Here is a 21,652-nt window from a genome sequence, read left to right on the forward strand (position 1 = left end):
ATATTATTGACAACCTCAAGAGAAACAATCACTGTCTATTCAGTAACTCCAGTTCCCTTTTCTACAAGAATTACCCTTGATTTATGCCAACTTCCCTTGTCTTCAGCTCCATGGCCAGAGCACCTACCTGAGGCTGCTGTCAGCACTAGCTATATTGAAATTTCAAGTCAGCAGGGCTTGAGGAAGGAAGGGAAGGAAAGAGACAAAGCCAAGAATTCCTAGCTTGCTTCAGTTATCTTAATTAGGACTTCTCTCCTTTCCTGCTTGGGGCTACACTGTATCACTTATATAGAAAATGTTCGTGTACCAAAACTCAAAGCTGGGCAAGAGTGTGCTGGCTCATAGGCATACCTGAGTTCCTTTCTTTGTCCATCAGACAAGTTACTATTAGCAACCCACTTGAAAGTTCATTCATTCAACCTAGTTCTACCAGTAGCCTTCGCTGCAAGGGTTGGTTTTCTAACCTTGACAACCTGGCTCAGACTTCAGACAGACACCGCTCTGGTCACACATTTTTCTTAAAGGGAAAGTTTCTTAAGCATTCACTCTCTGAACATTTAAATTTACAGTCTGAACACAATAAAACGTTAGTTTAATGTCCAAGATGTATGACATCCCTTCTGCAACCTGCCCCTACTCAGACCAGAAAGAAATGTCCACCAAACAACCCAACCTCCTGCAAAGCAATGATCCTCTGATCATCTGATCTCAGTTCCCGCTGGACCAATTCTCCTCCAAATTTCTCCTTCTACCTCTCATCCTATCATTTAGCTTATTATATTATTTCACTGTTCCTGAGACCCAGAGCAGGGAGGGATGAAACCAACATTTCCTTTCAATCTACTAATGAATAACAATGAGTTAAATATACTGCATGAGAAATACCAAATAGATATGGTCAACTGGGACCTTGCAATGGCTCACCTCATTAGGACTAAAAAACAAAACAAAACAAAACAAAACAAAAACAAAAATAAAAACAAAAACAAAAACAAAACTTTAGATCTACCCCAGCCAAGGCTGGATTGTGAATGCCTGCCCCAGGGTGTACTATTAACTTAAGGAAGAGTGAGCAAGACCACAGGAACACATAGTAGCATGACTCAGAATTGCTGGAGGGAAACACGGTAGGCAACGAGGTATGCTGTGTTCCTCTCTTCAGATTTCTCCACCGGCCCAGAATGAAGGAGGCCTTCTTTGTCCCCCCAGAGGAGGAGGGGCACTAGTCTGCTGGGTCAGAGTCTGGGATCACATAAAGCCTTATTCTCTAGAAGCCAGGTCACTGAACTGAAAGCAATTTATGAATGCACTCTCTATTCTACCCAGGCCCTGATGGTGTTGGGCAGACCACCCTCACCCATGCAGCTGGTTGGCTAAGCCCACAAGGCTCGGACTTAAAAGTTTTACAAGTATTACCTTCATCTACAAAATGGAAATAAGCCATTCCTTCTTAAATGCCAGAGAGTAAAGAAAACGTTTTACCATCACCCTCTGCTCCTAAATCTCTCCTCGGCCAAGACAACTGCCGCTCCCTTCTCTCTGTCCCCAACTCCTACTGTAAGACCCAGGAGCAAATTTAAATTGTTCCCCACTCTTTGGTACCATTTGTTTAGGAATGGCTGTCTTGAACCACAGGGTTCTAATGAATATAACTATTCAGCAGGACCCAGATGCTGCTGTTCAGGAATGCTGGGTCCTGAGATGCAGAACCAGACCCAGGGAGGACAGGGGCCATCCCTTCCACTATTCTATAGTGGACAGGGGGCCTTGTGTGACAAGCTGCTTTGTCATTTTTGTATGGCTCCGCGTATGTGCTGTTTTTACGTGATCCAGGAATTTTTAAAAGGCCACGTCCTTCGAATATTATTCAGCCTCAGAAAAGGGAATGCTCACACTTACCACCACACGGATGAGCTGGAGGACACAGTGCTAGTGAAAGAAGTCAGACACCAGAAAGACAAATACTGCGTGACTCTACTCACAGGAGGTATCCAGAGTAGTTCGATTCACAGACACAGACACAGACACAGAAAGTGGCATGACGGTTGCCATGGGCCACAGAGGGGAAGTGGGGAGTTTTTGTTTCACAGATACAGTTTTACAAGAGAAAAAAGTTCTGGAGATTGGTTGTACAACAGTGCGAATGTACTTAACGCTACTGAGTTAAACACTTAAAAACGGGTTAAGATGGTAAAATTTGTATGATGTGTGTTACACCACAATTTAACAAGAAGAGATCCGTCCACATCTTTCGTTTCTTTTGTTTGATTCCCCAGTGACGCCTCTTACCATGCACAAAGATGCTACCCCGTTCTTCAGCAGGACGTTTGTATCAGTCATTGTAGGCATTTCCACAGCCATCATTTTATTTAATGTCATGTAATCTTCACAGTAACCTTGCAAGATAAGTATTTTAGCCCAGTTAATGGATAAGGAAAGGGGGCTCATCGACAATATGTGACTTGCTCACAGCTCCTTGGAAACAAAACCAGGGGGACCCAGGTCTCTGATTCCAAGTGAGTATTATCTGCACAGCTGTACCTCAACTTCTCCATAACTGGAGTCTCCTAACTCCACAGGCTAGGACACATCCAGGAAGCTCCTCCAACATCAACAGCTGAGGATACATATTCATATGTTAACCAAGATGCAGGAAGGGACTATTCACGTGGGGGGGGGGGGGGGTGCATGCGTACACGTGCATGTGCATGTGAATCTTGCCAGGAAAGAAAAATACCACCTCTTGTGCAGAGAGGAAAACCCACAGACTCTCAACACCCCAAAGAAAGTGCAACAGTTCTCAAACACAGGCGTGACCAAGCCAGAGGAGAATCAGCCTGGGAATAGGTTGCCATGGGCAATATAACACAATTCAGTCTCCCTGTCCTTGGCATGCATGTGGCTTGCTGTCTCCAGGCCTCACAGTCTCAAGTATCTGAGCAAGGACCACAGACACATGAGGGAGGACATCCTTCTTCGAGGAGCAAACCCACCCCCTCCCTTTTAGCTCCAGGATGAAGACAGCTCTGAAGACAACTCTGGGACAGAGCCCCTCTCTAAGAAAGCAGAGGGAATCTTGGAAAGTAAAAGAGAAATTGTGAACTCAGGTCAACAGATCCTGCTAGAATGGGCAGGAGTGTATATGTGGCTCTGAAAACTGGAGGAAGGGATACTTCTAAGGTCGAAGATTCTGAAGGAAACCCTGACCTACTGTTGCTGACAGATGGTCATGCTCTGGGGGCTCTGCCTGGGTCACCACTCCTCCATCCTCTCTCGTTTTTTTAATGTTTTATTTTATTTTTGAGGGAGAGTACAAGCGGGGGAGGGGCAGAAAGAGAGGGAGACAGAGGAGCCAAAGTGGGCTCCACACTGACAGCAGCAAGCCCAATGCAAGGATCAAACTCACAAACTGTGAGATCATGACCTGAGCCAAAGTCGGACGCTCAACCGACAGGCACCCAGGCGCCCTGCCCCAATCCTCCTTCATTTTTTAAAGGTAGGAAGTCTCTATTCATTAATGCTCTCTATTTTAGCATCTTAGTCTGCTCCAAATCAACAGCATGATTCACTGTGCTCCCCTTCTCCGGGGCTCCTTATTCTCTACTCCCTCCATTCTTACCTCTCTGTCATCTGCTTCTATGATTTCCTGTACCCTGAGAGGAAACCACAGGGTAAATGGGAAACAGGCAAGGAGATGGCCCCACAGAATGACAGAGGGATGGAGTTCAACCTGTCCTGGAATCTCCTAGGCCTTCTTACATGGGAATATGTAAAGCAAGACCTCCAACTTTTTGATTTCCAGTAAAACCCACTGTCTTAACATCCCAATGCATGCTATCTTCTCTGTCACTCAACAGCTAACATATAAAATTAGGAAAATGTAAGAAAACAGCAAAGCTGGCATATTTCAATCAGCAGGCAAATGTCTTTGAAGTCCCTAGGTCCATCCCTAAGGTACTTACACCAAGCTCAGGTAAGCAGGGTTGATGTGCAAGAAATGCATATCGTCCTCATATATATTATTAATGAGTTGTATCAGTCAAGACCCAACCAGTGACCTTAGATAAGTTACTTGACCTCTAGGATCCTCTAGTAGCCCCGTACATAAAATTAGAAAAGCATGTGGAAGAGGACACTACCTCTCCTCCTTCTCTGGGTTATGGAAGATCACAGACCTCTGCAAAAGCTGTCAGAAAGGTAAGTGAAGACGGTCACTTTTTTCTGAGCCCCGCTTCATCTCTCTCCCCCTCCCCCTCTCCAGGATCCCAGAGCAGTGTTAGACGAAGAGCAGAGGGAAGGGGGCGGGGTGTAGAAGGAGCCAAGTAAAATGATGACAGCAACAAGAAAGCAAACACAAATGAGCTCTGCAAATGCTCGGGCGCATTCTGTACTTATAATAAGTGCAGGGGAGGTGGAATGTGTATGCTGGTATGCAAAGTACTAGCTCCCAATCAATGCCTCTGGCTGCCTGCATTACTTGCCTGTTCCCCTCGGCTTCCTGTCCTGCACAGAATGTCCTGGATGCTTAGTGGACAATAATAGCATTGCCTTTGATGCTAGTGAGAATGGGCCTCAGACGGCAGCTTTGAAGCCACGGGGCCCGAACAGGCTGGCTCTGCAAGGGGCAGAGACCTGGCTGGTGGTCCTTTGAGTTCCAGGTAGGGCCCCAGGTAGGGCCAGTATAGGAAGCCCCATTGCATTACAAACGCACCTGGAGGCTGCGACTTGTCCCTTCTGTTTCATTGCACTTTATTAAGGAGACCTCAACTAGACCCGCAAAAATGCCTTTTTAATGGCTATTATTTCATCCAGAGGCCTTGGAGCAGAAGGAGGATGAGGAGGAAGCAGCCGTGTGCTAGGTCATCAAGGGCCACCCCAAGCAATACCAAGCTGTCTACAGCCCAACAGAGACGTCTGCTGCTAGTCTGCAGGAGGTCAACGTAATTCAGGTCAACAATCGGCTGGTCACTTCTGTTGGTCAAATAAGATTCCCAGACAAGCCCATGTTACCACATTAGGCACTTTTTCCTAGATGACAGGACCTCAGAGTCCCTTACTCCTCGGGAGGGAAGTTATTTAATTGCCCCTTCTGCCTGCACCTAGCTCTTTAATGATCAGCATGGCTTGGGCACTGTTGGTCTCAGGCTATCTACCAAGTGGTCTGTTTACCAATGATCTAGAAGAAAGGCAGGTAAAACTCCTCCCCAAAAAAGGTACCAGTTATTTACCTTATCTGGTAATAATAACAATAATAGCAGCTCACAGCTTCCACAGCCTTTACTCTGCACCAGGCTTTCTCCCAACTGCTTTTCTTTTCATGTATTAACCACTAAATCCTCACCCTGGTCTTAATAAGGGTTGCCCATTTCAGAGGTAAGGAAACAGCTCAGGCGTATTTATATTTTAGATTTTCAGAGAGGCTTCTGTGATCAGGAAGCCCATGAGATCTGAAGGAATAAGGAGTTAAGGGTGGAGCTCCAAGCTCCCTGTGAGGTCATGAGACCGATGCTCTACTTGAAGGAAATGGACGAGGATGCTGGGCATACAGTTATTCCTGGGCCCCTGCTGTACAAACTATGTCAGCCGAAGCTGGCTCTGCCTACCCTGCAGTAACAGGACTGACGTGCTTCCCAGAGCAGAGGTTCAAGGACATTTGTGTGCCCTGTGGCAGAACCAGCCTGAGTCACCCCAGACTTAAGAGCTGTCAGTGGAGAACCTACTTCTAGCTCCGCACCCAACCCGTGTGAACATAATGCTTCCTCATGCTGAAGTGAAACTAGCTTTGGGGGTTTCCACTGTTCTGTGCTCATTGAGCTGAAAGGCCTGGCTACCACCTGTGGCACCACAGCGGGCTGTAAGTCCAAGGAGGGTCATGTCAGCTCCTAACCTCCTGGACCGTGAGCTGGCCACAGGTCGGTGGCATGTTTGGGCAGACCAGGCAGTCACCACAAATCCAAAACGGGTAGGAGAGTTCTATTTCTAGCCTCAGGGTGCAATGTGTGTGCACAAGACAGTGTCAGAGACCAGGATATTAATACGGCCCTGTTCTCCACAGCCTGTGGACACAGCAAGATGGGATTCTTAGCTGGAAGTGTGCTGACAGCAGCCTGAGGGTTTCTGCCGCTGGTCTCTTTATTAAAAAAAAAAAAAAAGAAAAAAAACTACAGCACCTAAAACCTGCTATCCAGACTCTGCCTGACTGGCTGGCTGGCCAGCCCTATGGACTGAAAGGGACTTTTGGGAGAAAATCAGGGGACGTCACAACAGGCCCCTTGGGAACCCTGGTTCTCCAACTTACCAGGACATTAAAAAAATCATCCTTGGTGTTTGGTTAAATGTGCTGCCTGATCCCATCCTCAGACATTAGAATTCAGTAAGTCTGGATAGGAGCCCAGGCATTTGCATGTTAATAAACATCCCAGGTGATTGTAACACAGGGAGCCTGAGGCCTCTGGAGGCAGCCTGGCGAGGACAGCAGAGCTCCTCACCCCTCCAACATGATGAGTGCACCAGCAGCATTTTTATCATCAGTGAAAGCTCCGGCCCCAGCCCGGAAGTATTGAATCTATATCTACGTTTATTTAGCAAGATCCCTAGGTAATTCGTAGGCACACTACAGTTTGAGATGCACAGCCCTGAGGTTCTCAAAGAGCATGAACCACAAGCACCCAGATAGCCTGTTACAATACAGATTGCTAGACCCCCACTTACAGAGTTGCTAATTTGGAAGGTCTGGGAAGGACAAGAGAATGTGCATTTCTCGCAATTCCCGATGGATGCTGATGCTGCTGGCTCAGGGACCAAACTTTGAGGACCACTGCTCTAGTCTAGAAAGGTTTTTCTCAGCCTTGCTGCGCCCTGTCATCACCTGGGGAGCTTTAAAACTTGCCGCTACCTGGGTCCCACCCTCAGAGGCTCTGGTTTGACTGACCTGAGGCCCAGACTGGGATCTGGATATTTAGGGGTTCTCCAGGTGATGTTAATGTGCAGAGAACGTTGAGAATCAATGTTCTGGAGTCAGACAACCTGGACACAAATTCCAGCACTTGCCAGCTGGTGACCTAGGAAAACTGACATAGCTTCTTCTGTTGCCCACACGCCCCACTCACAGGTCTGCCCGAACAGGAGCTTCATTACGCTGTCCATGAACCTCGTAGATGAGAACGGCATGGAGATTTAATGTATATGCTCTAATGGATATCAAACAAGATGGCAGCAGTTCAATGTCCATGTCTGTGGTTCACAAGCACCTGCTACCCTGCCTTCTACTTGTTGCCATATACCATCTCTGCATATGAAGATAAGAAAAGGACCCTTGACTGGGTGCTCACCATGTGGCAAGTACATCATCTCATCTAATTTAGTCTTTACAACAACCCTACAGGTCTGATATTATTATGGCCATTTTCCCGCTGAGGAAACTGAGGCTCAATGAGGTCAAATGACTTGCCCAAGCTAACACGTCTAGAAAGTGAAGAGTCAGAATTTGAATTTCAAACAGTCGGACTCTAGAGTTGTCTCTGCTAACCATTCTCCATGCTGCCTCGTGTCCCTGGTTGGTCTTCCCTTCCACCACCCAGAAACTTCTGCAAGGTGGTGGGCTGGGGAGACAGAGATCACATCCAAGGGCACATCCTCTCCCCCTAAGTGAACCTAATATCAAGAACCTCCAGCTTCCTTGAGACTTGAGTTGATTTATCATCATTACCCACCCAGGGACACAGCCACAGACACAAATAAGGTTACATTTCCCGACATATACAAATGGATTTTTTTAAAGACATCAGAACAAAGGCGCTCTGCTAAGCCCTCCATGGAGGTGCAAATTGCTAATCTGATCTGAATGTGTCACTGGTTTGTTTGGGCTTCATCAAAAGGTTTTGATACAAGAATTGAGGAATAATAAGTAAAAGTTTCTGATATGAGTTCTACTCGTATTTGAGCTTGAAATGAATTCTTAGTTGTCTGTTGTGGGAGCCGATTTCTGGATTTTCAAACGGGGTTGGCAAGCAAGACAAGGACGAGACAGAAATGAACCAATAAAATCAAGAGTAAGGATTAATTAAGGGAGTTTGCCACAGAACAGGGACAAAGGAAAGATGGTAATAGTGTTTCTTCCAAGAAAGACGAGTTGGATTTTTATATACATATAAGTTTCTGGGAAAATAATTTAATTTTGACACCATCTCCGCAAATCGACTGGGCTTATCTTTCTCCCATGGAGAGTGAAGATTGCCCTTTTTCTGGCCAGAGGGGAATCTCATTTCCCCTCTCCTTATCAGTTATTAGAAATCAAAATATTGTTTCAAATGGATGTGTTTAATATTTCAGACTACATAATGTGTCCAGCACAAAAGGGCAACATCACGAGACAGGGAACAAAGGGTACAGAAGAGATGAAAAAGGATCCAGAATCGCATGACCGAAGCCTTCTCTCCAATCTGTGCCGCCCCCCCACTTGTTCTATGAGGCCTGGCTTATTGGCCATCCCCTCATTCTTAAACTTCCTCAATCCTGAAAATGGAGAAAATAACAAATTGGATTTCCCTCCCCTACTCTACAGTACAGCTATGGTCCGATAACACTGATTTTTAACAACTACTGTATGAAGCAAATTCCCAATGATTCCAAGTGATTTTGGTCACACAGAAACTAAGATGTTTCCCACTGAAAACACCACCCCATAAAATAGGTTGAAAATTCTGGCAACAAAAACTTGACCTAGGTCCAATCTGTTACCAATACGGTCCAAATTAGTGGCTTATTTTTCTTTTGTAGGTTTTTCTATATTTCAGATATATTTCAATATTTCTATATTCCTGCTACCTCTGTCACCTCCTCCCCTATCTAAGGATTTGGTGGCACATCATCTCCTAGACCTCAGCTCCCTGGTTTGTTCTTTCCACCCATGCTGGATGGAGCCAACCTGCAGTGTTATGCCTCACAGGTAGCTACACCCACAGATCACCTGATCCACCCCAGCCCCCAGATAGCTTACGTTCTAGACTCGGAGGTAAATAACACATCATTCCTCCATGTTAGCAATTTGCAAGTTTAAAATTCAGTGTGACAAGTTTACCTGTAATGAGGAACACTTCTGCTAACCTGTATGACGGGATCAGCATGGGGAATAGCGACAATGCAGCTAACTCAATTACCAAGTGTTCTGAGCGTGTGAAGTGTTATGTGAATGCTAAGTAATAATGTTATGGTTTCATCTGAAAGATGTGTATGTCACCCAGGAGCTTCCAGTAGTCAGTAACATAATTTGCAATAAGTCATCATTAATTAATGCTAAATTACCAGGCCCTTCCTGGGGAAGCTGCATATTAAACTGACATCAGTATGTGAAGAGTTCATTATGGCTAATGTTATGAGAACACAAACTGAAGGACTTAATAGCGGAGTAGAAGGTATTTATGTCCAAACACCTCAATGTGGGCTCCACAGCTGCCACACACCAGCAAAGATACTGGTTTGTCACTAAGGAGGACAGGAGACTTGGAAACATAACAGGTTCCCAGCATGGGATAATGGGGTATTTGGAAGCACTGAAAAAAATAGGAGGCGCACCTGGCTGGTTCAGTCAGTAAAGCATGCAACTCTTGATCTCGGGGCCATGAGTTCAAGCCCCACATTAAACATGGATCTTACTTTTTTTAAAAAATAGGGAGAGGGAGAGCTCTCAGCCACCCGTTTCCCTCATTCTTTCCTCTAACATGCCACTTCCACCAGAGCCTGGGGGAATGAGACAGAAGCAATGAGCAAAGAGATGGGCTACGGAAGGACCAAATGCACCCAGAAATAAGGTAGGATTGGGTGGGTGTCAGGTGATGGTGGGAGATGGGATATTTGGAACTCTTCAGGTGATTCCGTTTTGCCACGCCACCTTCCTACCCCCCGCCCCTGCTCCCACCTACTGGCTTATGGTGATTTTACGACGTTTGGTTATTGTTGCAAATCCAAAAGCAAAATGATCCTAACTCATGTAAATCTGTGAGGCACATGATCATAAATCAATACTGCCATACCTAACATAATCACTACTCTATACATGCATATTATAAAATAAAATGAAAGAATGTACACAGCACGAATACTGACTCCCCAACACCCGCACTTGGGTAGCCATAAGACCGATTGCAAACAAAGGCCAAGAACCCCAGAACACACAGCCAAACAATGGACGCTATGGTGCAGCCTTGATGTGTCCTCTCTAATCCCCCAAAGGGAAAGGACCTAGTGGCACTTTATTCCCAAATTTCTGTATTTGGTCGCAGGAGATGCTTCCTAAAAAGATCATTTCTTCTGCATCTAACAAAACGGTGTAAAAACAAAAGAGTGCAAAACCTTTGATAAAATCTATTGTTTTTCATGCATTCATTCACACAACAGACATTTACTGAGCACTATGCCAGTTTTCAAGACACAAAAAGGAGAGAGACAGAAAGTCTTGCCCTCGAGGCACTCCCACGCTGGTAGGACACAGTTAGGGACCCAAAGAAGCAAACAGTGACAGGACAGTGAAGGAGAAGAGGGACTGATAGGTTGTGCAGAGCAGGTAGAATCTGATGACCTCTCAGAGAACGATACTGTGGTAGGGTCCCCTCCCTAAGGAAAAAAAAACAAAACCTCAAGGCAACCTTGCTATTCAAGTACTTGACACAACATCCCTCACAACCTTGCAACATGAGACCACTTAATCAGACTACATGTTTGTGTGTTGCCACATATGGGAGACAAAGAAGTAAAAAATGTATTAAAAACTACACCACGTGGCATTCGGGGCTCAGTTCTTTGGGTACAAACCCAACTGAGCGGTGCCGGCAGAAATACAGTTGCTTCCTGGACAGAAAAGCCTCGGAGAATCCTGCTACAATATATGGGGGCTGAGGACCCTCTGGCAATGACTTGGAAGGTCATTCCAAGTAAAGGGAACCACCTAAGCAGAGATACAAAGGCACAAAACCTTCTACGCCCCAGAGGAGGAAGCCCTTCCTACCACCATTTCCCCGCCTCCACCAAAAATGACACGAACCAGTGGTGGACACCAGTCCGAGCAAGAAGCTGAGCCAGTCGGCTTCTTCATATAGGATAACCAGACTCAATGAATTGCCTGCCCTGAAGCTGGAACTCAAAAGTCAAGATTGCCATCTGGGAACATGGATCCAGAGAGGCAAACAGAGAAAGAGGTCCTTAGAGTGGAAGGATATTAGTACACAGAGAGGGGCAGCCTCAGGAAACTGTGTGATTCCCAAGCAAGAAGGAGAGAAAGAATAATAGCTTTGCGGGACCCAGTTCTAGACCCTCAAAGGCTCAGCTTTTCTTGACGGTCTTGAATCCTGTGAAATACTCTCAATTCTTTTGACGGAAGTCTCCTTAGTTTTAGACTGCTGCAGTGGGATTCTGGTCAGGGCCCTTGTGAATAAGAGATACTGAAGGGTCCTAGGGACAGGTGGGCTATCCAGCACCCTGGTACATGGCACCACTGCAAGGGCGGGCTCGGCCCCATTCGTGTCAATCATCGTAACCAGAAGGAAGTCGGAGAACCGTGGGCAAAATGAGTGGATCAGGGACAGCCTGGCTGAGTTCACCAGAAGGTCTTCACAACTATTCGTCAACTTTTCATAAAGATGGAATCTCCGAAGCACTCGTAGCTCCTCTGGAGAAAGACGTGAGATAAATACAAGGCACTGTTAACAAAAGGGTCTTTCTTCTTTATTATAAAGCTGTTGGAAAGAAACCGTTCTACCGGGCCATGAGGGAGCTACAGTCCTATCTCAACACGTAACCTTGAAAATCAGGCAGAGTCGCTGTCCTTCTCCTCAGTTCTGATTCTCCTCTTCCCCACCATTCCTCCGAAAGCACGCTTCTCCACGAAGAGCCTTTTTCACGTAATGAGACTAATGACACCTCCTGTGCACACAGCAATCACGGCTGCTGGCTGGGCTAGACCCTGTCCTGCTGTCACATCAGCGGCCACCCCTGCTTGTCCCGGGATGCTGCTAACTTCTGGGTGGGAACACCTGTGACAGAAAGGGAGATTTCCAACCTATTATCCCACAAGGACCAGCTACCCAAACTGAAGGTTACAGATAGCAGCGGGAGGAATTCTGCTTTTGAAACAACAGAGGAAAGGTCCCTCCAGTATTGCATAATTTCTTCACAAGTCTTTCTATGGAGACAGGATGTTTGCATCAATAAAACTGTACTTAGGGGTGCCTGGGTGGCTCAGTCGGTTTAGCATCCGACTTCAGCTCAAGTCATGATTTCTCGGTTCATGAGTTGGACCCCTGTGTCAGGCTCTGTGCTGACAGCTCAGAACCTGGAGCCTGCTTCAGCTTCTGTGTCTCCCTCTCTCTCTGCACCCCCCCCCCACTCACGCTCTGTCTCTCTCTCTCCCTCAAAAATGAATAAACATCTAAAAATTTTTAATTAAAAAAATAAAGATAATTAATTAATTATGAATAAATAATAATAAATATACTTTTTAAATTGTACTTAAATATTTCAAATATATGTTGTTATTGGGCTGCAAACTATAGTCCCACAGAAGAACACAGATGAAGAATTAGGGAAACATCTGTGAGGCAGATGAGGGTCTCCCTAAGAGGAAATAGTTAGATACATGAGTTTTGTGGAGCTGAGGCCAACGGGGGAGCAGTAAACACTGAAGAGCCCTGCAAACATTTTCTTGGTATTCCAGGATATTTAAGGAAAACTGTGCCCTGAGGGTAGAAGCAGCAAGAAACTCTTCTCTCTGAACACACTCTCTGTGAGCTTACTCCCCAACAAAAGAACATCCTAACAGATCTGTGGAGTCTACTGGAGGATACAGGATTTTGAGGCATCTATACGGAGACTTCCTGAAATGCCCTCCCTGTGAAACAGCTCAGGAGAGCAGCTTGACTACTGGGTCAAGACGTCTGAGCCTAATCATGCCCACGGTGAGACTCTGAGATGTAACCGTCTCCCGTGTCTGACCTTCCATCCCAGGGATGTCCAGAAGCCTGAGGCTTCTCATATGGCCCACACCAGCCATATGGGGAACTGGCCACAGGGGTCTGGCATCCATGGGCACATACTCAAATTCTCTGCCATTTGGAGTTGAATAGGACACTAGAATTTGCCAAGCGCAACCCTCTACACATCTCAGATACTACAGCACAGGCTGAAACATTTGGCTGTCACCTGGGGTTCTCTAAAAAGGAGTCCTTCCTGTCTGCATTTTGTAGATCCACAATGTCGTCGTTAGAAACTAACTTCTGTCCAGCTGGCCACGTGAGAGATATGGTACTGCTGCACTTGAACTTGCTCACCATGCTGGGAGAGATGGACTCTTTGGCCCAAACAAGTTCTCCAGGGTAACTCCTTGGGTCATATGACCTCTTACAAGTTGTTTTGAGGTAAGCCTGGGTCCTGTGCTTCAACAACAGCATTATTTAAAGGACCATGTCTATTGCTGTAACAAATTAGTCCAAAACTTAGCCACTTGAAACAGTATCTCACAGTTTCTGTGGATAGGGAACCCAGGCATGGCTCAGCTGGGTGTTTCTACCTCACAGTCTACAACCAAGATGTCACCAGGGCTGGAGTCATCACCACAAGCTCAGATGAGAAGTACTCCCAGCTCCCCACATGGGCTCACATGTTGTTGGCAGTAATCATGTCTTCAAAGCTTTTGGCCAGAGACCCATTCCTTGCCACATGGGCCTCATCTTAGGGCAGCTCACAAGGTAACATTTTTTCCATCAGAGGCAGCAAGGGAGAAGGTAAGAAAGGACACAGAGGATGGAAACCAGTCTTTGATAATCTAACTCAGAAGTGACATCTCAGTGAGTCCTAAATCCAGCCCACACTCAACGGAAGGGGGTTGCACAAGGGCATAAATTCAGGAGATGGGGCTCATTATAGGGCCACTGAAAGGCTGCTTACCACAGGCTACATATTACCCTCTTCATGTCCCTATTGTGGGAACTGACAAACAACAACCCAGCAACGTCTGACTAGATGCAAAGAGTGGTCAACCACCCCCATCAAGCCTATGTGAAGGGGTAGGTAGGCCCAGATACCGGTCTTCGTATATTGGACCTTCCTTTATGCACACTGTTAGGGAATCTGACCCAAACAGGGCCAATCAGACCCCCCTCCAGCCAATGAGTCATTTAGGTATACAAAGTTAAACCAAATGGTGATGTAGAAGCAAGGCCAGAGCCAACATGGTGTACTGAGCAAAGCCATGCTCAAGCTGAAGTCATGAAGAACAGAAACCTTCATGGTTTCCACATAAGTGGGAGGAGCCAACCTGCAAAGAAGAGCCTAGAGAGGTATATAGAGGGAGATAAAAAGACAAGAGATCATAAGGCCTGAAACAGAGACAGAAACAGAAAGAAACTGCCTCAGGCTTTGCCTCCTTTAATTTTTCCTATTTATTCAACCTTACAGTGTACATTCCCGTCCTCTTTTTGAGCTAAGTAGGTTTCATTTCTTTACAATCGATCTCTGACTCAGCCAAGTCCTCCTCAGTCTATTTCTTCTTCTAGAAAATGGTTAATATCAGTTCAATTTCACCCCAGAAAGTGACCTTTGAGATGTGAAATAATGTGCAGATTCCAAGCAAAGCACATTTTTGTTCAAGGTATAGATGTGACTCAATTCATTTCCATAAGCCTGTATTAAGATGGTTATTGTTGTCTCCATGAATCCAGGGGAAAATGTAACTAAAGAAACAGGAATATGACTTATCCTAAATCAAACTGCACAATGGTAATGAAACAGAACTAGAAGACTTAGTCCTCTAATCCCACAATAACTTAAAATGCAAAAACATTACACACTCACATACGTATATGGCCACAAACACTTCACAAGCAAGGAAAATGAGGTCCCGAGCAAATAGCGGCCTCTCTCCACTTCTCTTGATGCATCACAAGGCAGTATGTATCCCTTGAGTTGACTCCCATGTGGATTTGCTTTCCAGAGCACATTTTCTAAGCATTCAACAGTCTGCCGATAGAGAAACCAACTCATAGAGTAGTTTACAGGACGCCGCCAGGCAGTTCACGTAAATATTGCAAACATCAAGTTTATACTGCCAACTCACTGCAGAAACCCAAAAGGATAAGGTTTTACAAGTTCTCTTCCCAAAAGAAATCAGACTGAAAATACAGAGTGATAGCAGCTGGAATGGTGCTTCCCCCTTCAATACACGTAGCCTGAAGAAATGTCTTCTTTTTTTCGTACAAATAATATTTTTTTATGGCAAAGGTAGTATGTGCTCACAGTGGGGAATTTTGAAATTCCAAAATGTATGGAGGAGAAAATAAAGCTACTTATAAATACTACCATCAAGAGACACCTAAGGTTGACATATTTCCTTCTAGTCTTTTTTCTATATATATATAGAGAGAGAGAGAAACATTTCATTCCCTATATACATATATGGGTTAATGCCTTCTCTTTTGTTTTTTTGTAACCTGATATTATATTGCATGGAGGCATGGGGGAGAGACTGCTAAAAGGTACAAGATTTCTTTAGTCGACATATAAATACTTTAAAATTAGATCATGTCAATGGTTGCACAAATTTTTAAATATACTAAAAACACTTAACTATACACTTTAAGCACATAGATGATATGTCAATAGAGCTGGGTTTTTTTTTTTTAATTTTGAGAGAGAGGAGCGGGGAGGGGCAGAGAGCAAGGGAGAGACAGAATCTCAAGCTGGCTCTGCACTGTCTGCATGGAGCCTGACATGGGGCTCAAACCCACCAACCATGAGATCATGACCTTAGCCAAAATCAAGAGACAGATACTTAACTGACTAAGCCACCCATGTCCCCCAGTAAAGCTATTTCCTTAAAAAAAAAACAAAAAACAAAAAACTATCAGATACCACTACATACCTATTAGAATGGCTAAGATTGAAAACAAAAAAATAAACTGATTTTATAAAAACTGACACTTCCTGGGGCGCCTGGGTGGCTCAGCCGGTTGAGCATCCAACTTCAGCTCAGGTCATGATCTCACAGCCCGTGAGTTCGAGGCCCACATCGGGCTCTGTGCTGACAGCTCGGAGCCTGGAGCCTGCTTCAGATTCTGTGTCTCCCTCTCTCTCTGTGCCCCTCCCCTGCCTGCACTCTGTATCTCTGTCTCTCTCAAAAAAAATAAAATAAAAAATGAAAACATAAAAAAAATTTTAAAAAAAACAACTGACACTTCCAAATACTACTAAGGGCATACACTAACTGGAATTCTTGTGGGAATACAAAACGGTGCAGCCACTTTGGAAAAGTGTTTGGCATTTTCTTAGAAATTTAACCACACATCTACCCTACAACCTGACCATCCCGCTCCTAGGTATTTACCCAGGAGAAATGAAAGCATCCATCCACACAAAAACCCATAAACAAGTGTTCAGAGAAGCTTCATTCGTGTTAACCCAAACTAGAAATGACACAAACATTCATCCACAGGAGAATGGATAAATGAATGAGGAATATTTATTCCATGGACTACTATGCAGCAATTGAAAAGAACCATCAACAGCAGCATAACATAAATGAATCTCAAGACCACTGTGCCAAGTGAAAGAAGCAATACAGAAAAAAATACGCATTGTTCCATCTATGTGAAAGGGCCCAGAAAAGGAAAATCCTACAGAAAATGAACTGCTGGTTTCCCGAGAGCAGGGAAAAGCTGCAGAGTATAAAACAGCATGAGGGCATCTGAGGGGAGTAACAGAAATACTCTATGTCATGACTGTGGGGGTGGTCACATGACTGTGCACATTTTCCTAAATTCATCAGATTATATACTTCAAATTGTTCCACCTTAATTGTATATAAATTATACATCAATGATGTTTATTTTAAAAAATAAGGAGAAAATTCATCAAGCTATACACTTAAAATAGGTGCATTTTTGGCATGTAAATTGTACTTCAATAAAATTGAATTTTTTAATGGGAAAAAATATACATTATATTGTGCTCATTTTCACAGGCCATTAAATACTTTTCAAAAGTACCTTAATTTGAATATTATGCAGCTATACTATTCAATGTTATAGATGTGCCACAACTTAATTGGCTGGTCCATTATAGCCGAACACTTAGGTTATTTTCTTTTTTGCCACTGAAAAAACATTGCAATGAACATCTGTGTGCATAAAACTTTGTCTGTATTTTTGATTCCCAGAAAAGGAACAATTGCATCAAAGAGTAGGAATATTTTCAAGGTACTCAGTACATTTGGAACAATGTCATCTTAAAGCTGATTCCTTCTAACTGTGGTGGGAGGAAATCACAGTGATAAAAAGAGGATGGTTGCTTTCTCTGCAACACCTTCCTTAGTGAACAGGAGAACACGATGCGGGTTCCCAGTGAGTAGAGCACGGACCTTGTCCTGGCCTTGTCACTTAGTGCGTAACCTTGAGTCATTTTCTGCCTTTTGATACTATCTTTTTATCTCCAAAATAAGAATGGTAGCTTATGGTAGGCAATATTTCCCATACAGGGCAGAAAAGCCACCAACTGTAAAATAAACAATTGATAATTGAAAAAAGAAACTTGTGTTTGTGCTGAAAAAGAGTAAGGAGGATGAGTAACATGGATGGACCTAGAGGGTATTATGCTAAGTGAAGTAAGTCAGACAGAGAAAGACAAATACTATATGATTTCACTTATATATGGAATCCAAAAAACAAACAAAAACAGATTCTGAAATACGTAGAATAAATTGGTGGTTGCTGGGAGAGGTTGATGGGGAGGTGAGGGGAGATACCTAAAATAGATAAAGGGAATTAAAAGGCAAAAACTTCCAGTTCTAAAATAAATAAGTCACAGCCATGAAAAGGTACAGCATAGGGACTACAGTCAATAATACTGTAATAATGTTATATGGTGACAGATGGTGACTACACTCATCGTGGTGAGCATGGAGGAAATGTACAGAATTGTTGAGTCAATATGCTGTCCACCTGAAAATATAACACTGTATGTTAGACTTCAGTAAAAAATTCAATTTAAAAAACTTGTGTTTATCAAAAGAGAGTATTAAGAGAAAAGACAAACCGGACTGGAACAAGTTATTCACAAAACATATATTCAACTAAGGACGTGTACCCAGAATTCCTAACTACAGAAAATAAGAACAAAAACCAAAAAAGTAGGCAAAAGACTTAAACATGCACTTCACACACAAATTGACACACAAATATTCAAATAGCCAACATGTGGATGAAAATGTACTCAATATGTTTAGTCACATGGGAAATCCAAAGTAACACCACGTGAGGGGCATCTGAGTGGCTCAGTCGGTTAAGTGACTGACTCTGGGTTTCAGCTCAGGTCATGACTTCGCAGATTCATGGGATGAAGTCCCACATGGGATGGGGCACACATGCACTCTCTCTCAAAATAAATAAACAACAACAAAAAAAAACAAACACCACATGAAATACCACTATACATCCAACAAAACAGTTGGACACACCAATGTTTAGCGAGGAGGTAGAGCAACTAGAACTCTTTTACGTTACTGGGGGGGGGCGGGGGGGGGGTAAGTGTGTAAAATGGTACAATCGCTTTGGAAACCTGGAAGTATCTACTAAAATTAAACATATATATCCTGAACTCAGCAATTCCACTCCTGGGTATGTATGTATTCTGGAGAAATTAGTAAATATGTCAGTAAAGGTCATGTGCAAGAAATTCCATAGCAGTTTTATTCATAATAGCCATGACTTTTTTAAAAAACCCAAATGTCCATCAACAGGATAATAGATAAATTGTGGCATATCTATTTAAAAGAATATTACACAGCAAGGGGTACCTGGGTGGCTCACTCGGTTGAGCGTCCGACTTCAGCTCACGTCATGATCTCACGGCTCGGAGTTTGAGCCCCGCGTCGGGTTCTGTGCTGACAACTCAGAAACTGTAGACTGCTTGGGGTTCTGTGTCCCCCCTCACTCTCTGCTCCTCCCCCACTCACATACTGTCTCTCTCTCTCTCTCTCAAAAACAAATAAACGTTAAAAAAAAATTTTTTTAAGAGTATTACACAGCAAGAAAAAACCAACCTTACGCTTAATGCAATAACATGAATAAATCTCTGACATAATGTCAAGCAAAAGAAGCCACACTCAAAAAAAAAAAAAAATACTGAAGGGTAAGATTTATGTGAAGTTCAAGAACAGACAAACTAATCTGTGGCGGTAAAAGTCAGAACAGTGATTACTTCTGATATGTATGGTGGAGGTACTGACCACGAAGGGGCAGAGGGAACCTTCTGGGGTCATGGAAAGGCTGAATGAGAGAGGAAAGAGATGGAGGGAGAACCAAGAGGAGCCTATTTCAAAGTGGCTCAGATTAGCATTGACCAAGATCTGGACATAGGCATCAGTCTTGAGGGCTGGAAACGAAAGGACTGGCTGACTTGAGAAAGGTCTTAGGCGTGGGTCAGACAGGACTCAATTGAAACAGAGGGGAAATCAAGTTGAAGAGGTAAAAAGCTCGGACAATGCCATTTCCTGTTCATCAATGTCAGCTCCCATGAGCTACTACAGAATGCATGCAGGCTCCTTGGTTGTCATCAAGGCCCTCCACAATAGCCCCAACTTGCCTTTCTAGTCTCCTCTCTGGCCTTGTTAGTCCTCCTACACCACGCCTGCTGCCTTCCAGCTGTACTAGACAACTCTCACACTCCCAACATGCAAGTTCATACCACGGGACCATGGCTAACATGGCTCCCTTAGTTTAAATGTCCTAGTCCACCCTTCCCACCCCCACATCCTCTGTGACTATTGAAACCTCACTCATCCTTCGAGGCCCATATAAAATGCCAGCATGTATGTGAAGCTTGCTCTTTTTCGAATGCATCTCCAAAAAGTGCTTTATTCATACTTCTGTTATGAGTGTGTAATTCCTGACCTTGAGTGACAGGTGTTTGCATCTATGTATGTCCATTTCCTCCAGGAGACTAGCTTCTTGTGAGCGGAGACCACATCCTGTTTCCAGCTGTATCCCTCCTGTCCACCACAGTCCCTGGTATGGAGTCAGTGCTCAATAACCAGGCGTAGATTGAATTTTCTTAAGCTGCCTAAGCTGCCATGAAAAAAAAAAAACCCATGAAAATGGGATCGATCAGAGGGATGTGGACAGAGTCATAGAGGGTAGAGCAACCTAGAAGTATGAAAGAACAAAGTGCAGAGGGAGAAAATCCTGAGGAAACAGAGCTCTCCTCCAGAACACTTTTATGACCAAAACAGACACATGCTGCTCAGCTTACCCACCACAGCACTGGTACTACCAGGAGAGGGCACATGGCGCAGGTGCCAAGGCTGAAAACAACAAGAAAGGCAAGGGGCACCTGTTTGCCCTAACATGGCTCAGAAACCCAGCGCCCTGTGCTAGAAGCATCACTTCAGCAGCTACCTGTCCTGAAGGACTGGTTCGCTCTCCACTACCCAGGGGCACATCAACCAGCTCTTTTTAAAATCAGCAGAGTGATGCAGAAAGAAAAATCCTTCCATGATGTTGCCACCCCTGGAAGACAAATGATGGAAATAAAAGAAAAAAGAATGGGATGATAAAGCCAATCTGAATCTCAATAAAACGCCCACGGGGACTAAGACTTTCAGGCGATGGAGACTCAGCAAGCACGGTACCAATCTCCCTAGGAAAGGGGAGTTACAAAGTGACAATAGGGAGGGGAGGGAATAAAATGGCTTTTTATAGCCCCTAATATCTCTTCTGATAGCAGCCTACACGGCTTCCATGTGCCAGGATGCTGGGAAGATGAATGGATTCGTCTTTCTGTTAAATACCATTACCCGGAGCACTGGGGAGAATGAAGAATGGGTTACAGACTCACATCCCAGCTTGCATCTCTTTTCTCCTAATTAAAAAAAAGTTGCAAAAACAACTCCTATATGTTCTCTCCAACCCATTCCCACCACCTACAACATGTATAACCTCAGGGGAAATAGGTAGCCCACTGATCTACAAAGTTCACCTGCCAGACCAATACCCAGCATACAACCTGTCCTGAGAAGCTGAAGTTCAAATCTAGATAATCAGCATGGTCAGGTCCACACTAGATCAATGACATACTTCAAGATCCATTAAGTCCCTTGTAGGATCCTGTCACCTTAAAGCCCAACAGCACTTTCCATTAAGAGGAATCACAAGGGTTTACTCTTTGCCAGAGGGGCAAATGATTCTGCTTGTTGATGGGACTTTGTTTTTTGAGTGATCTGAGCCATCCACATGCACCACAACAAAACAAGAAAAACAAATAAAATTAGTGGTCCCACCTCTAGCAGCATTCATGATCAGTCCTCAGGCCAGAAGAGCTCAACCTCAGCTACACCTGAGCAAAAAATGATCGGAAAAGGAAATTATTTTAAAAGACCATTGACAGTAGCATTCTCAAAAAAAAATTCTTAAAAAAATTTGAATACGTGCGAGATCTGTACATTGAAGATCATAAACACTGCCATGAGAAATGTAGATATCCCATGACAAGTAACAGAACTAATACTTAGTTTTATTAGAATTTAGCAAGGTCATAAACTACAAGGTTAGTATACAAAAATCAACTGCAGTCTTTTTTTTTTTTACTTTTAATTTAATTTTATTTTTTAATTTAC

This window comes from Acinonyx jubatus, chromosome A2, assembly GCF_027475565.1.
Source record: "Acinonyx jubatus isolate Ajub_Pintada_27869175 chromosome A2, VMU_Ajub_asm_v1.0, whole genome shotgun sequence".
Classification (NCBI taxonomy): Eukaryota; Metazoa; Chordata; class Mammalia; order Carnivora; family Felidae; genus Acinonyx; species Acinonyx jubatus.